This window comes from Odocoileus virginianus, chromosome 5 (assembly GCF_023699985.2).
Source record: "Odocoileus virginianus isolate 20LAN1187 ecotype Illinois chromosome 5, Ovbor_1.2, whole genome shotgun sequence".
In the NCBI taxonomy this organism is placed as follows: domain Eukaryota; kingdom Metazoa; phylum Chordata; class Mammalia; order Artiodactyla; family Cervidae; genus Odocoileus; species Odocoileus virginianus.
The window spans coordinates 85,102,658-85,116,025 of record NC_069678.1 but is presented as its reverse complement, the minus strand read 5'-3'; positions in this window follow the sequence as shown (position 1 = coordinate 85,116,025).

Sequence of the window (13,368 nt, the reverse complement as noted above, 5' to 3'; positions counted from 1 at the left end):
GATATGTAAAGTGGCAGCACAGATCCTGTGCCCACTCATCCATCCATTCATCCATGGAAGATTTAGTGAGCACCTGCTATGTGCCAGGTCTTATACCAATCACTGGGGCTGCCATAGAGGGCAGCATAGGCACAATCTCTGCTCTGAAGGAACTTAGAGGTTTGAGGGGGACAGAGATGAGTTAATGGGCAATTTTAGATCAGCGATGTAATGAATGGAGAAGAATCGAATGACACAGCTGCATGCATCTTGGGCTTGAGGACTCAGGGAAAGTGCTTGGAGGGGGTGCTGTCTCAGTTGGGCCTTAAAGGGTGAGTTGTCACTGGAAAAGGAAAGAATTCAGACAGAGGGAATGGCTTGATCAGAGATCCAGAGTCAAGAGATCATTTGGGTTCCCGAACAAAAAGCAGTTTAGCATAGCCAGAGCTCAGAAATAGAAAGATGATCAAAGATGGGGAGGCAAGTGGACCAGAAGGGGCAACAATGGGAGAGGGCCAGTGGCCAGGCCAGAGGTGCTGGCGGTGACTCACACCAGGAGGGACTGGGGAGGGCAGTGGGGCTGGAGGGGAAAGGATAATTTAACATATATATTTTGGCTCTAGAGTCATTGAGACTTGGCTGTGAGTTGGACATAGGGAATGAGGATCAAATGATGCCTGATTCTGGTTGGGCACTTGGGCAGACAGGGCTCTTCCCCTGAGAACTCTGACGCAGGAAGTGTCCTGGGGAAGACGGTGGGCTCAGCCTCATTGGCTGACTTTTCAGTGCGTCCTAGGGGACCCCTTGAGATTTGGGGGGGATGTTTGGGAACGTATGTACTGCGCAAATGGCATTCCCTGGCATTGGGCAACATGCTGACCCAGTGATGTCCAGCTGGGAAGGTGTGGGCTGGATAGGGAGGTCAGAGAAGCAAGAGCATGGAGGCTGTCACGGAGGTGTTGGGAATGGCTTGGGGGATGGTGCAGAGTGGGAGGAGCTGGCTACCCAGGTCTGCTCAGATGAACACCTCAGAACACCTTGGCACAGGGAGAGAAATGCACTGGCTGGGTAGGAGCAGCCCAGGGAGAGAAGGGAGACCAGGACACTGTGGGCTCCTAGAGTTTGTGAAAGGGCGTGGTCTTAGAAAGGAATGCCCAATGCGCTTACTCTTGGAGCCTCAGTTTCTAGGTCTGGAAGATGGGGCAGTAGCACCTATCTTAGATTTGCTTTCAGGGGCATATGAAATTGGAATTATTTCCTGAGGTCAAACTCCTGGCAAGGGGCAGAGCTGCCCAGGCTGTCCTGTGCCCCACCCCCACCCCCCACTGACTGTGGCAGTGGCTGTGAGCAGAGAGTAAAGGAGATCGGAGCCAGCAGAACCTGTACTGGTTCTGGTCTCGGTTCAGGAAGGCAGGACCTCCCTGTGGGGTGTGGTAGGTGTCATCCTTGCTGGGTGGGGACCACAGAGCTCTCTCCAGGGACTGATGCCCGAGCCCCACCCCACACCCAGACTCAGGGACAGCCCAGCTGGGTCTGGGCTCCATATGGGTTGCAAAACTGCCCCCACCCTAGGCTGGTGGAGGGTGGGCGGCTGCTGTGGTGTGCAGGTCTGTGTGTGTCCATGAAGCCCCATATGCATCTGTCGGTGTGGGCCCGTGTGTGTGTGTGTGTGTGTGTGTGTAAAGTGTGCTGGGAGAGGGGGTGCGCTGAGTGATGGTTGGGGTCTCCCTATCTGAGTGTGCACATGTCTGAGCATTTGTATGTGTGTGGTAGGAATGACAGTATTTCCATCTCCGAGTGTGCCCACATGTGTGCCCCAGGTGGTAGAGACCATGCCTGTGTGAGTTGTGTGCACTGCCCACCTCTCTCTCTGGGTGTGTCTGCCTGTCTCGGCGGTGCACCCCTCTCTCTGGGTGGATGACAGCTGGTGTCCCCTGCCAGGAGCGTCTTCTGGGCAGCTCTGCGGTGGGAGGGGAGCGGAGCAGAGGGACACTCCCAGCCCTGGGATGGGCTGGACTCCTGCGCGGGGAGCAGCGGGACCACTTCAGAGGAAGGGTTGAGCTCCTCCTGGCTCAGGCCAGTGGTAATTCCAGAGACAGCTCTGTCCTGCTGGGCCCCATGAGGAGAAAGCGGGCAGTACCCCTGTAGCTGGGGGTCTGCAACCGGCCCTTCCCCGCCAGCCTCGGAGCCCAGCAGACGCACCCCCCTCCATGCCCACTCCCTGGGAGGCGTCTGACACATGATTTATTCATAAAAAGCCATTATTTGTGCCAAAGAAGAACTGAGCTGCTCGCTTTTTAAGTGCTGATAATGCTCTCAGCCTCCTTGCCTCTCCTCCTCGCCCCTCCTCTCTTCTCTCTCCTCTCTTCTCTCTCACCTCCTTGGGACTTCCCATCCTTTCTGCCCCCTTCCCCTTCTGTTCTCCATCCCTTTCTTGTCCCCACACCTCTTCTTCCTCTTCCTCTTCTCATTCCCCTCCTCTTTCCCCACACTCACCTCTTCCCCAACCATCACTCCCCAGTTTGCAGAGGGAGACAGGGTCACCAGAGCCTCAGAATCAGTGGCTCCCAGATTAGGGAGAGCCTGATCCAGGCTTTGGACCCCAGTGTGACCTGCCTTCCCCCTCAGCCCCCACCTCTTGAGGGCCACGGAACGGTTGGGAGGAAGAAGAGCAGGCTGAGAGAGGCTGGGGGCTTTTGGAGGCTGTCAGGATAGCTCCCCATACTAAAGGATATGGCTTTAGCCCCAGCCCCCCAAATGAACATTCAGTCTAAATAAAAATGGTGTACTGGCTATGCAAATTCAGGTCCAAGTTAAGCTGCGGAGGCCTGCTTTTCCTACCAAATGCCCCATATAGAAATTATGGAGTCACCAGTATTTAGGTGGTGCCAAGGGAGGCTGCCTTCAAGGAGGCATGTGGGGCCTCATCACAGAGCACCTGCAGAGCAGAGGAGGCAGCAGAATGAGTATCATAGATGTGAGTGTGCACCCAGACACACACAAGGTTCTTAGAAGCAGACAGCACAGATCCACACATGTGTGTGCCCTTATGCCCACACAGGCGTGCGTGCATGCACACAAACACACAGTCACGCACACAAACACACAGTCACGCACACAACCACACATCTATGCCTACAACTGGAGAGTCATTCCTCCCTTGATCACCTGCAGTGGGGGCTGAAGCTCTTTTCCCATTCAGATGCTTCTTCATTCATTCATTCATTTGCTCCATCAACTTTGCTCTCACAGCCCCTTTGTGCCAACTCTGGTGCTGGGCACCGTGGTGGCAGAAATGGACAGGAGTGAGGCACAAGGGGAGGGGACTGCAGCCTTGGACTGGGGGTTAGGCACCCAGCAGGCAAGGGGTTAAGTCATTTGGCATCCAGAGCTGGAGCCATTAGGCCTCCTAATTATGAAATTATCGAGGTCCTCAGGTGACTGCTAATTTCACACACACTGTTCCTCTCACGGCTAATGAACGCCCGCAGAACCCACGCCTTGTCTTTCCTGCTGAACGGTGACCTGCAGTTAATGAGCTCAGGAAGGCAGACAGGCCGCCGGCTGGGTGGGTGGGGCGCCAGGCCTGGGGAGGGGGCCGCTTGGCCCTCCTGCCCCTCCTGGCTCCCTTGTTGGCTGCCAGCCCCCAGTGAGGCCTTCAGGGCCAAAGCCCAGCCCGCAGTTTCTGCAGGACAGGCGAGGCCAGGGGCTCAGGGGAGCAGGGAGGGTTACAGATCTGGGAAAGGCTTCAGGTCAGATGATCCTGGAATAAGCCCCGAGGGTGGGAGGAGAAATGAAATGCAAAGGGTGGCAGAAGACCATTTCTGCTTGGTTTTGGGGCCAAGTCCGAGACACTAATGAAGGGCTGGGGGTAACCACAGCGTAAGGGGTGGGAATTGGTGGTGGGGGCACAGTCATTGATGCTGAAGATGGTGATGGCTCTGGGGGAAGGCAGCGTTAATGACAGAGGCAATGTTGACTGGCAAGGGAGGAGGGCTGCTTGTGCTACTGGTTGTGATTTTTCTTTTTTATTTAAGTTTTCATGTTTTTAAAATTTAAAAAGTAGCATAAAAAATCACCCTGCAAAATATGAGGTGGGGGGGGGAAGTAATACATAGTGGTTGCAGGAGCCCAGATCTAGAGGGGATGTTCCCCAAAATGGGGACGCCGTGGACCCAGGGGCTGACCTCCGGGTGGGTTTGAAGGCCCTATGACCTGCCCGTGGGAAGGACTTGCCCCGACCCCTGATGCCCCAGCCCTGGTCAGTGCCAGTGGAGGCCGTGTGGTGAAGGAGGAAAGCAAGAGATGGGAACCCTGGCCTACCTGCTGGGGGCTTCTGTTCTTTCCTGTCCTGTGTCCTTAAGCAAGCTTCTTCCCCTCTCTGTGCCTCAGTGTCTCAGTGAGAAGATGACACAGATCAAACACAACTAGAGCTGGGTTTACAGAAGGGACATGGCTGGGCACCTTGGGGGTGGCAGTCCTCAGCCTGAGTCCCCAGCAGGCATGCTCCCCCAAGGCAGTCATCCCAGGCTGGGACAGGTAAGGAAACCCCTTTGCTCTGAGTCGTGTGTTGGTGCATAGGATGCACGGATGTGTGTGTTACTCCATCCTTCTGAAGCCGCCTCCTCTCCCTTGGAAATGAGGGACGTCCCAGCTTCCTGCAGCTGAGCAGTAGGCTGTCTTCTGACAGCAAGTTCCTGCTCTGCCACCAACTCCCACCTACTTCTGCACCTCAGTTTCCCACCTGTCAAAGGTAGGTAATAAAAGTGTGAAATCACTTTGGATGTGATGAATATCTCAGAGGTTGTAACTGTTACTTTGTGATTTGGGCCTGGCCATTTCTCTCCCCAAGTGCCCGCAGGGTCTCTCCTGGGCAGTCAACTCCGTGTTGAGGCCAGACGGGGTTGTGTGTATGTCTATACACTGTGGGTATCCCCAGCAGTGAGGGAAGATCGGACTAGCCCTCTACGTGTATTATCTCATTTGATTCTCAGAACAGCAATGTGAGATAGATGCTTTTATCATCTCCATTTTACAGATGAGCAGACTGGTGATTAGAGAGGTTCAGTGGTCATTGCAAAGTCACACAGCTAGAAAATGGCAGAGCCAGGTCTCAAACCCAAAGCCTGTGGGCCCTTGACTTTTGTATTACACCTTTCCTTCACACAGCATATGCTCAAGTACATGCATGCCATGTAGATCGCCCAACCAGAGATTCCCTCATCCCTGCATCCTACCTCCATGCACACAGATGCACGTGTCTACCCTCCCCTGCACTTAGGCATGCAAACCCATGCACCCATGGATACGTGAACATGTACTTTGTTAGTCAACTTGCAAAAATTCACATGTACTGGCCTCCCTGCAAGCAGATATCCACACACAAACATGCAAAGCATACGAGTGCATGCATAAACACATACAAGCTCTATTACGTGGGTACACAAACACGCCCAAGGAAATGTACACGCACACAGTGCGTACTCCCACATGCACAGATGGTAGTGTTCACCCATGCACATGCACTGACATACAAGCAGGAAGATATACAAGAGATATTCCAAAGGAGTTTTTATACCCATGTGCCCATATATGTGCAGACATGTCCTCCACATATAAAATAAGGCACGCGGGCTCTCTCCCATGTGCACACAGGAGCAGGAGCACCCAGGCTGGGCACCTTGCTACAGTGAGGTGAGCCACCCTGTGTACCAAGGGTGTGATGGATGGACCCACGTCCTAAGTGACTATCAAAGTGTCATGGTGTGTGAGGTGCAAACACCAATTAGTGGGGCCTTTGAAAGCATCAGCTCGTTAGAGAGGAAGGAGGAGAGGCAGAAATTGGCATAAAACATGGAGCTATTTAACTGCTGTGGGGCGGGGGTATGTGTGCTGTGGAAAGGTCTTTGGGCGCAGCTCCCCCCTCCACTCAGCACTTGTTAGTGGAGAAGGACCCTCACGAGGGGCCTTGGCAGGCGGCTTTGATGCTCCTTGAAAGAGGGGGGTGGGGGGGCAGCCTCCTGCCAGCGCTGGGCTGGCACTGAGCGCGCGGGGGCCGCGCCAACTGGCGATCAATTTCATGCACATCGTAAACCTAAGTGCTTTCTGGAGAGTCAGGCAGATTGCACATAAAGTCCCCCTTCTGTCCCTAGCACACGGGTGGGCGGGTGAAGCAGAGGCTCACCCTAGTAGATAGACCCTTGCCAGGCTGCCGGAGACCTGGATACCCTGGTTCCCAGTAGGAGGTATCCTTGGGGACATGGGGAATTCTCTCAAGAGGACTGGCACTTCTGGGGGCAGCTGGAGATGTGGACATTGTGTGAACCCTGGATCTGCCAGACTCTGCTACCTAATGGCCAAATGACTCTGGGCATTCAAGTTCTCTGATGCTTTGTTTCTTTATCTGTGAAATGGGTTGATATAAGAATTAAATGAGTTTCTGTCTGTAGCATGATATGTCAAGCTGAAGGACCTTTGAGAAGGTGAGAGGTCACATTTGCATTTATTATGATGCTCAAAGGATTCAGGCTCAGAATTGTCCTGCCCAAACTCCTATTTATGCCCATCTGCCACCCTTCAACATGGGTAGAGAATCTTCCCTTCTGTCCCTACCATCAATGCCAGGCCAAAGGGGTAGCCTCTGAATATTTCAAATGCCCTGCCCTTTGGATGCCACAGTGCTTCTGGGGTCTGTACCAAGGCCAAGGTAGCAGGAAGTGGGGGTTACAAGAATGGAAGTGGTGAAGGGGGCTGAGTTCCTTCTCGGCTCTGTGCCTTGTGCCCTGGGCCCCAGAGAGCTGTGCGCATGTCTTCTCAGACACCCCCATAAAATCAGTTTCTTTACCGTTTGCCCTCATCCTAACCCTGGAAGCTCAAATCCAGGCCAGGTCCTAGGTGGGGAAGGGATTGCACATTATCCTCATTTTAGGAGCCCAAACAGGAGAGAGCTTAAGAGCAATTCTGAAACCAAAACGCCCCAATTCAAATCCTGTGGATGTGTGCTAAGTCACTTAGCAGTCATGTCCAACTCTGTGACCCAATGGACTGCAGCCCACCAAGCTCCTCTGTCCATGGGATTCTCCAGGCAAGAATACTGGAGTGGGTTGCCATGACCTCCTCCAGGGGATCTTCCCGACCCAGGGATTGAATCCACGTCTTTTATGTCTCCTGCATTGGCAGGCAGGTTCTTTACCACTAGCACCACTTTGGAAGCCCCAGTTCAAATCCTAGCTTTGCTATTTATAAGCCACATGCTGTTGGGTAATTTATCTCTGACTCAATTTCCTCATCTGTAAGATGGGGGATGATGATGTTTATCCCATAGGGCTGCTGTGAGAAATGAATGAATAAATGTAAATGAAAGGCTTGGAGTAGTACCTGGCACATAGCAGCATGATGTGAAATTTTCCTGACATTATTATTTTTTATTAATACTATGAAATTATAAGCATTGTTGCTGTTTCTCCTGTGCCTTTTTCAAGCCTCCTCCCCACCCCCAATGCCTCCTCTTTATAACTGCAAAATTAGTGTCAATGTTTATCAGTGATTTAAAACAACACTATAACTAGGAGTACAACAGGGTTACTACAGTTCACAGCTCCAGGGAGTGACTTCCACATTATAATCTTTGACAGTGCCCCTCCCCGCTGGGATTGTTCAGTACCCAACCTGAGCAGCTGAATGTAGCTATCTTCTTCCTCTCTGATAAATGGAGCCCTGCTGTCTTAGTCTGCTTGGGCTGCTGTAACAAAATACCATAGATTGGGTGTCTCAAACAACAAACATTTATTTCTCACACATCTGGAGGCTGGGAAGTCCAAGATCAAGGTGCTTACAAATTTGATTTTTGGTGAGAACACTTCCTGGCTTTCAATGGCTTCCTTAAGGTTTCCTTTTCTCATGAGGACACTATCATGGAGGGTTCCACCCTTACAACTGCATATCAACCTAATTATCTCCCAAAAGTCCACCACCTTCAAACACCATAGTAGTGGGTCTCAACATATGAATTTGGGGGGCGGGGGTGGGACACAAAAGTTCAGTTAATAATACTTTTCCAGCTAGGAGATCTCATAGTCAGGTACTTGCACTGAGTCTGACATGCAACAGGCACTCAGAAGCTGAATGAGGATGTTTTAATCCTTTAATTCTCACTACCACCTTGTAAGGAGCAGAAGGTTATCCTCAGACAAGAGATGGGAAAATAACACTCCAAAAGGGCTGTATTAGTCAGGATAGGAAAGGCTATGCTGCGGTAACCAACAACCCCTCAATCACAGTGGATGAACACAACAGAAATTTATTTCTTGCTTATACAAAGTCTGCTGCAGGATCAGGCGTCTGAGGGCTCTTGTCCTTCGTTAGGGGACTCAGCTTCCATGCTGCTTTGATCTTGAGGCTCCCCATCTCAAAAGAGGTTGGTTGCTGTAGCAGCTAGAAGACGGCACACTAGCTCTTGTATCCTTTAGCTGGGAAGTGACCATTTCACCTTTATCTATAGCTCATTGGCCAGGAGCAGTCACATGGCCCACTTACCAAGGAGCCTGGGAAATGCAGGAGACCATGGATGTGGGAGGAAGAGTGGAGATGATCCTGTGTGTCCAGGCATCAGACAAGAAAGGTTCAGGAGCTTAGGGTGGGAGAAGCTTCTGCCAGCTGGGGCAGAGGGAAGAGACTTCCTTGCGGGGGGCTGGAGCTAGGCTGTTAAGAAGAGGGGCAAGATGGATTTGGCATGGGTTAGGCAAAGAAGAGAAAGTGGGCATTCCATGTGGGGATAAAGAGTAGTAAACACCTGCAGGTGGAAAAGCATTAAGATGTCTCCAAGGGAACAATGAGAATATCTTGGCTTGAGCAGGTCTGCCTAGGGAGGATGGGGAAAGTGAGGGTGGACTTTCAAGGCCTTATAGAAGAGAAATATTTTGGCGGCAGACTCTGTCGTCTGTTATCACCCACTGTGTGGAAGTGGTGGGGGAAAAGGGCTCTGGTTTGCCCTCCAGGTTTCTGATTTGGGAAACTGAGAGATGAAAGTGCCAGTCATCCAGTTGAGGAACCCAAAAGAAGAAACATGGTTGAAAGGTCAGGGTTTGGGCTGCTCTGGGTTCGGGAGGGCCATGGATCATGCAGGGAGGGGCCAGAAGGCAGTTAATAGTTGCGTCCTAAGCACAGGAGAAAGAGTTGGGCTAGAGCAGAAGGCCAGAGGTGTAGACACACACATGACTGAAGCCTGGGTCGGGGGAGCAGGGCATGGATTAAATTACTTCAGGAGTTTTGCGAAGGATGAACGGAGAAGAGGACCTGGGACAGCTCTGGAGGGCAGATGTGAGGCCAGGGCAGAGGTGGGGTCCAAGAAGGGACAGGCCAAAGGGGTGGAGGTAAAACCCGGAGGCATCTTGGGAATAAGGGAGAGTCGAGAAGAGAGGAGAAGTCAATTGTTCTGACACTGTCCGGGCATCCGATGATGAGAAGGTTGCTGGTGATCTTCCTGAGAACTGTTTCTAGGGCTTGAGGGGAGGTACCAAAGCCAGCTTGGAGGGGGTCAAGAAGCAAGAGTAGATTGCTCTCCCAGAAGCTTCCCTAGAGGGCGAGGAGAGAGGAGCTGTGGAAGAAGCAGTGGGGTCATCAGGAGAGCATCTCTTTAACATGCATTTTATTATTATTATCGTTTTTTAAAAGGGAGAGACTTGAATGTGTTGACAGCTAACATGAAGAAGCTAGTAGGGAGGGAGATGTCAGAGGTTCGGGGATCCCTGAGGGTGGGGGGAAGTGGGGAGGAAGTCAGGCTGGGGCAGGGAGTTGGGATTTACCTACCAGGTCAGCCTCAGGTGGCCTGGTGGGGCAGGATCAGCCAGGGACAGGGATGAGGAATTACAGCTGAGGCTAGAGGGTCCCAGGAGACCAAGGACACGATGGGGTGGGTGGGTGTGGTGTAAGTTACAGAAAAGGAGAGGCTGGGAATAAAGGAATGAGAAGAGGAAAGAGGTAGAGAGAGGGAAGAGACACAAAAACAGCCAGAGAAAGAAAGACAGACAGAGAGGAAGCAACACAGAGCAGGGAGGATAAAAGGCCAGGCTGAGGCTCAGGAGAGGACCGCTGGCTTGGAGCCAGCATGGGCGCGCCAGGCGGGGCCAGCGGAAAGAATGTATTCCCTTCTCAGGGGACTCTGAGCTAGCTCAGAGCTCAGACCCTCTACCAGACCTGACGAGGGCCCAGCCCAGGAGTCCACCTGATGGGGAGGGGGTTCTGTCAAGTCCAGGAGCACCAGCCATGCCCCTCAGTTCCTCGGGGCTGCAGGTCCTGGGCAGAGAGGAGCTGGATCTTCACAGAGGCTGTCCAGGCGGCTGGCCAGCCCGCAGACGTTGGGCCAAGTATGGACAGGCCCCGAGGGAGATGAAGGTGGCAGTCAGGCCCCTGCCCCTCACCCTTCATGGCCCCAGCCCCAGGCCTGGTCACCCCGTGGGGCCTAGGCCACCCTGACATTCACCTAATTGTCTTCCCGCTTTGATGAGTGGCTCCGCAGAGGCGCCGCCACGGATCAAATTAAATGTGAGCCAAGCAGGCAGTCCTGCTGATGAGACACGGGAAATACCACATTTACATAGCCCAGCACCGGGGCGGGGAGACCCAGGCCCAGAGAGACAAAAATCCAGGGACCCATGGAGAGACGGAGGGAGTCAGAGAGACAGAGACAGAGAGACGGGAAGGGAGCGGGGAGATGGCGCACAAGGTGGGCGGGGTCCCAGGCATTGTTCCTGAATGAAGGGCAGGGGGAGGGGGAAAGATACAGGTAGAGGCTCTGGCCACCTCCAGGCAGGTGACCTCCACCCTGCCCAGCTGTGCCAGCTGGCCCTAGAGGAAGGAAGGGGGCCTGAAGCCAAGAGACAGCTTAGAAGCCATCCTGCCCTTCTCCCAGCTGGATCTCCAAGCAGCTCCCCTCGCCCACTCCAGACCCCACAGCTGGCCTGCAGCTGCTTCCCCCAGCTCATCCCTGGTGGGTGCGGTCATGAGCTCCCCCTCAGTTCACATGGGGACATTCTGGCCTCACCAGGAAGGGTATGTGTGTGTGTGAGCGTGTGAGATGCCCGTACAAGCATGAAGGCAAGAGTGTGATCAGGTGTGGCACCTGTATGGGCTCTTCTGTGTGCAGGAGTGTTGACTGTCACTAGGCCGTGGCCCTGAGGACATTAGTGAGCTGGGTGTTCCCTCTGCTCCATGGGGGGTAAGTCCTGGGCCCAGGGCAGCCCAGAGGCTCCCGCCCTTGGTCCCTGATTCTGTGCCCGACAAGAGTGGGGGGTGGGGGATGGTGTTCTAGTCAGGGTGATTGTGCCTATAGCTCCTCCGGCTACTAAAGCACCTACCAGGAGCAAATTAATGTCACAGCCTCAGAACAATCCTAGAGGAAGCCACTGCTGTCGTCCCACTTTACAGAAGAGAAAACTGAGGTTCAGAGAGGGGATGTAGACACTGCCTGACTAGCTAGAAAGGGCATAGCCCAGACACAACCCAGAACTATCTGATCCATAGGGTGTGTCCTTCTCTGCTTGGTTTTCTGTTCACTTCTCTGAGTGACTAGGCCCCAGAGGAAGGTTGAGTCTGGTGGGCCCAGAACACTCTGCACAGAGCCCTTTGTCCAGCCCTGCAGGCCTGGGCGGGCCCCCTTGGATAGTACTTTCACTTTACTGAGCACCTGGCGTGGGGCCAGGTCTGAGGCTCGCCCCCAAGGTGGGTGTCACTGCACCTTCATTTCAGCCCAGGCAGGAGGCACCATCGGTAACCTCATTTGAGAGATGTGGAGATGGAGGCTCACAGATCAGGGAGACACACGCTGTTGAGTGAGGCTCTACTTGGGTTCAGACCCCCTTTCCTGAGTCCCCACCCTGTATCACACTCAGACCCAGAGCAGCAGAGGGGGTGCAAGGAGAGACCTCCCCAGTGTGTGAGTGTGTGAGCTTGCAAGTCCACAGAGGCCTGTGTGAGTCGTGAGTTGTACTGGGGGTTGCTTCACCTCCTTGACTCCTCACATCAATTCTACTTAGGAACAGTTATTCCCCCATTCTGGAATGAGAAAACTAAGGCTCAAAAAACGAGAAGTGCCAGGAAGTCCCATGGCGGCTGGTTCTGAGATCCAAGTGTCCGGAGTCTCTACCCCTTCCAGCCCCTTCGAGCTCCTGTGAGGCTCCCCCACCCCAGGGAGTGGGGCCCACAAAAGTGCCTGTTGGCTCCACCGAGAAGCCCTTCCCCCTCACCCACGGGGTCCAGGGCGGCTTTTACTGGGAAAATAATTAGAAATCTAATTCTTATTTCTCCCACTCCGCTAATTGTCTGTGGACAATTTGATTGTAACAGTCGTCACTGAAGCAGAAAAAGCACCTTATTTCTGCCAGACATCCTCCCTGCAATTAACACCAGCAACTGCCCAGCTCCCCTCTCACCTGCAGAGATTCAGGGCCTGAGGGGGCCTCACCTCTCTGCCTCCCTTCTCTGGCAGAGACACGCCTGGGGGCCAGGCCCGCCACCGGGGCGTGGGGGACAGGGGCAGATGGGAGGAGCGGCAGGGGTGGGTGCTTAGAGACCTACAGGGCAAGGCAGAGAGAGAGACTGGGGGTGGGGAGAGAAGATGGATATTTGAGCATCTGGGGAAAAGGAGAGAGAGACAGAGACCTGGGCTCAGGGAGAGACAGAGGGGCAGGGAGCCCGACCCAGTGCCCAGAGCAATGTGGGGGAAGGGAAGGAGAAAATGCCCATTGGGAGCCAGGCTGAGGGGGCAGGAGCCAGGACCCCCAGCCCAGACCAGCTCTCTGCCAAGGCAGGGGACACACCTCTGAGACAAAACCAGACAGTGTTTCTAGGAGGCGGCTGCCAAGGGCTCCCCAGAGAGCTCAGCCTCCTGTGGGATGTGGCTGATTAAGAAAGGAAGGAGGGGATGGGGCAGGAGTGGTAGGGGGATGGGAGGGGTGAAGGACTGGGACCAGACAAGAATGTGGTAGGAGAAAGACTGAGCAGGAGACAGCCGTGCAACCAGGACTGACCTGTTGATCAAAGCTGTGAGGGCTCCCATCTCCTACCCACCACCCCACCCAGCCTTCCTTCCCCGAGAGCACAGCCCTGCGGGAAGGGAGGCACCCTCCATGTGTACCCCAGTCCCTCCACCCCCACATCTTATCTCCAGAGTCCTCATACTCATCCCTACCCGACACCCCTGCCCTGTCTTCCTCTCTCCCTTCCTGGGCAGGAACTCTGATCTCACACGGACTGACCCTTTTTCTGGGGGTGCAGGCAGAAGAGTTCATAGTGACCCCCTTGGTCACACTGAAGCTTGCTGGGGGTGGGGACAGGATGGGGGCCTGTTGGCTCTGTTGGCATCCACCCACTCTCAGATGTCCCATCCCAGGG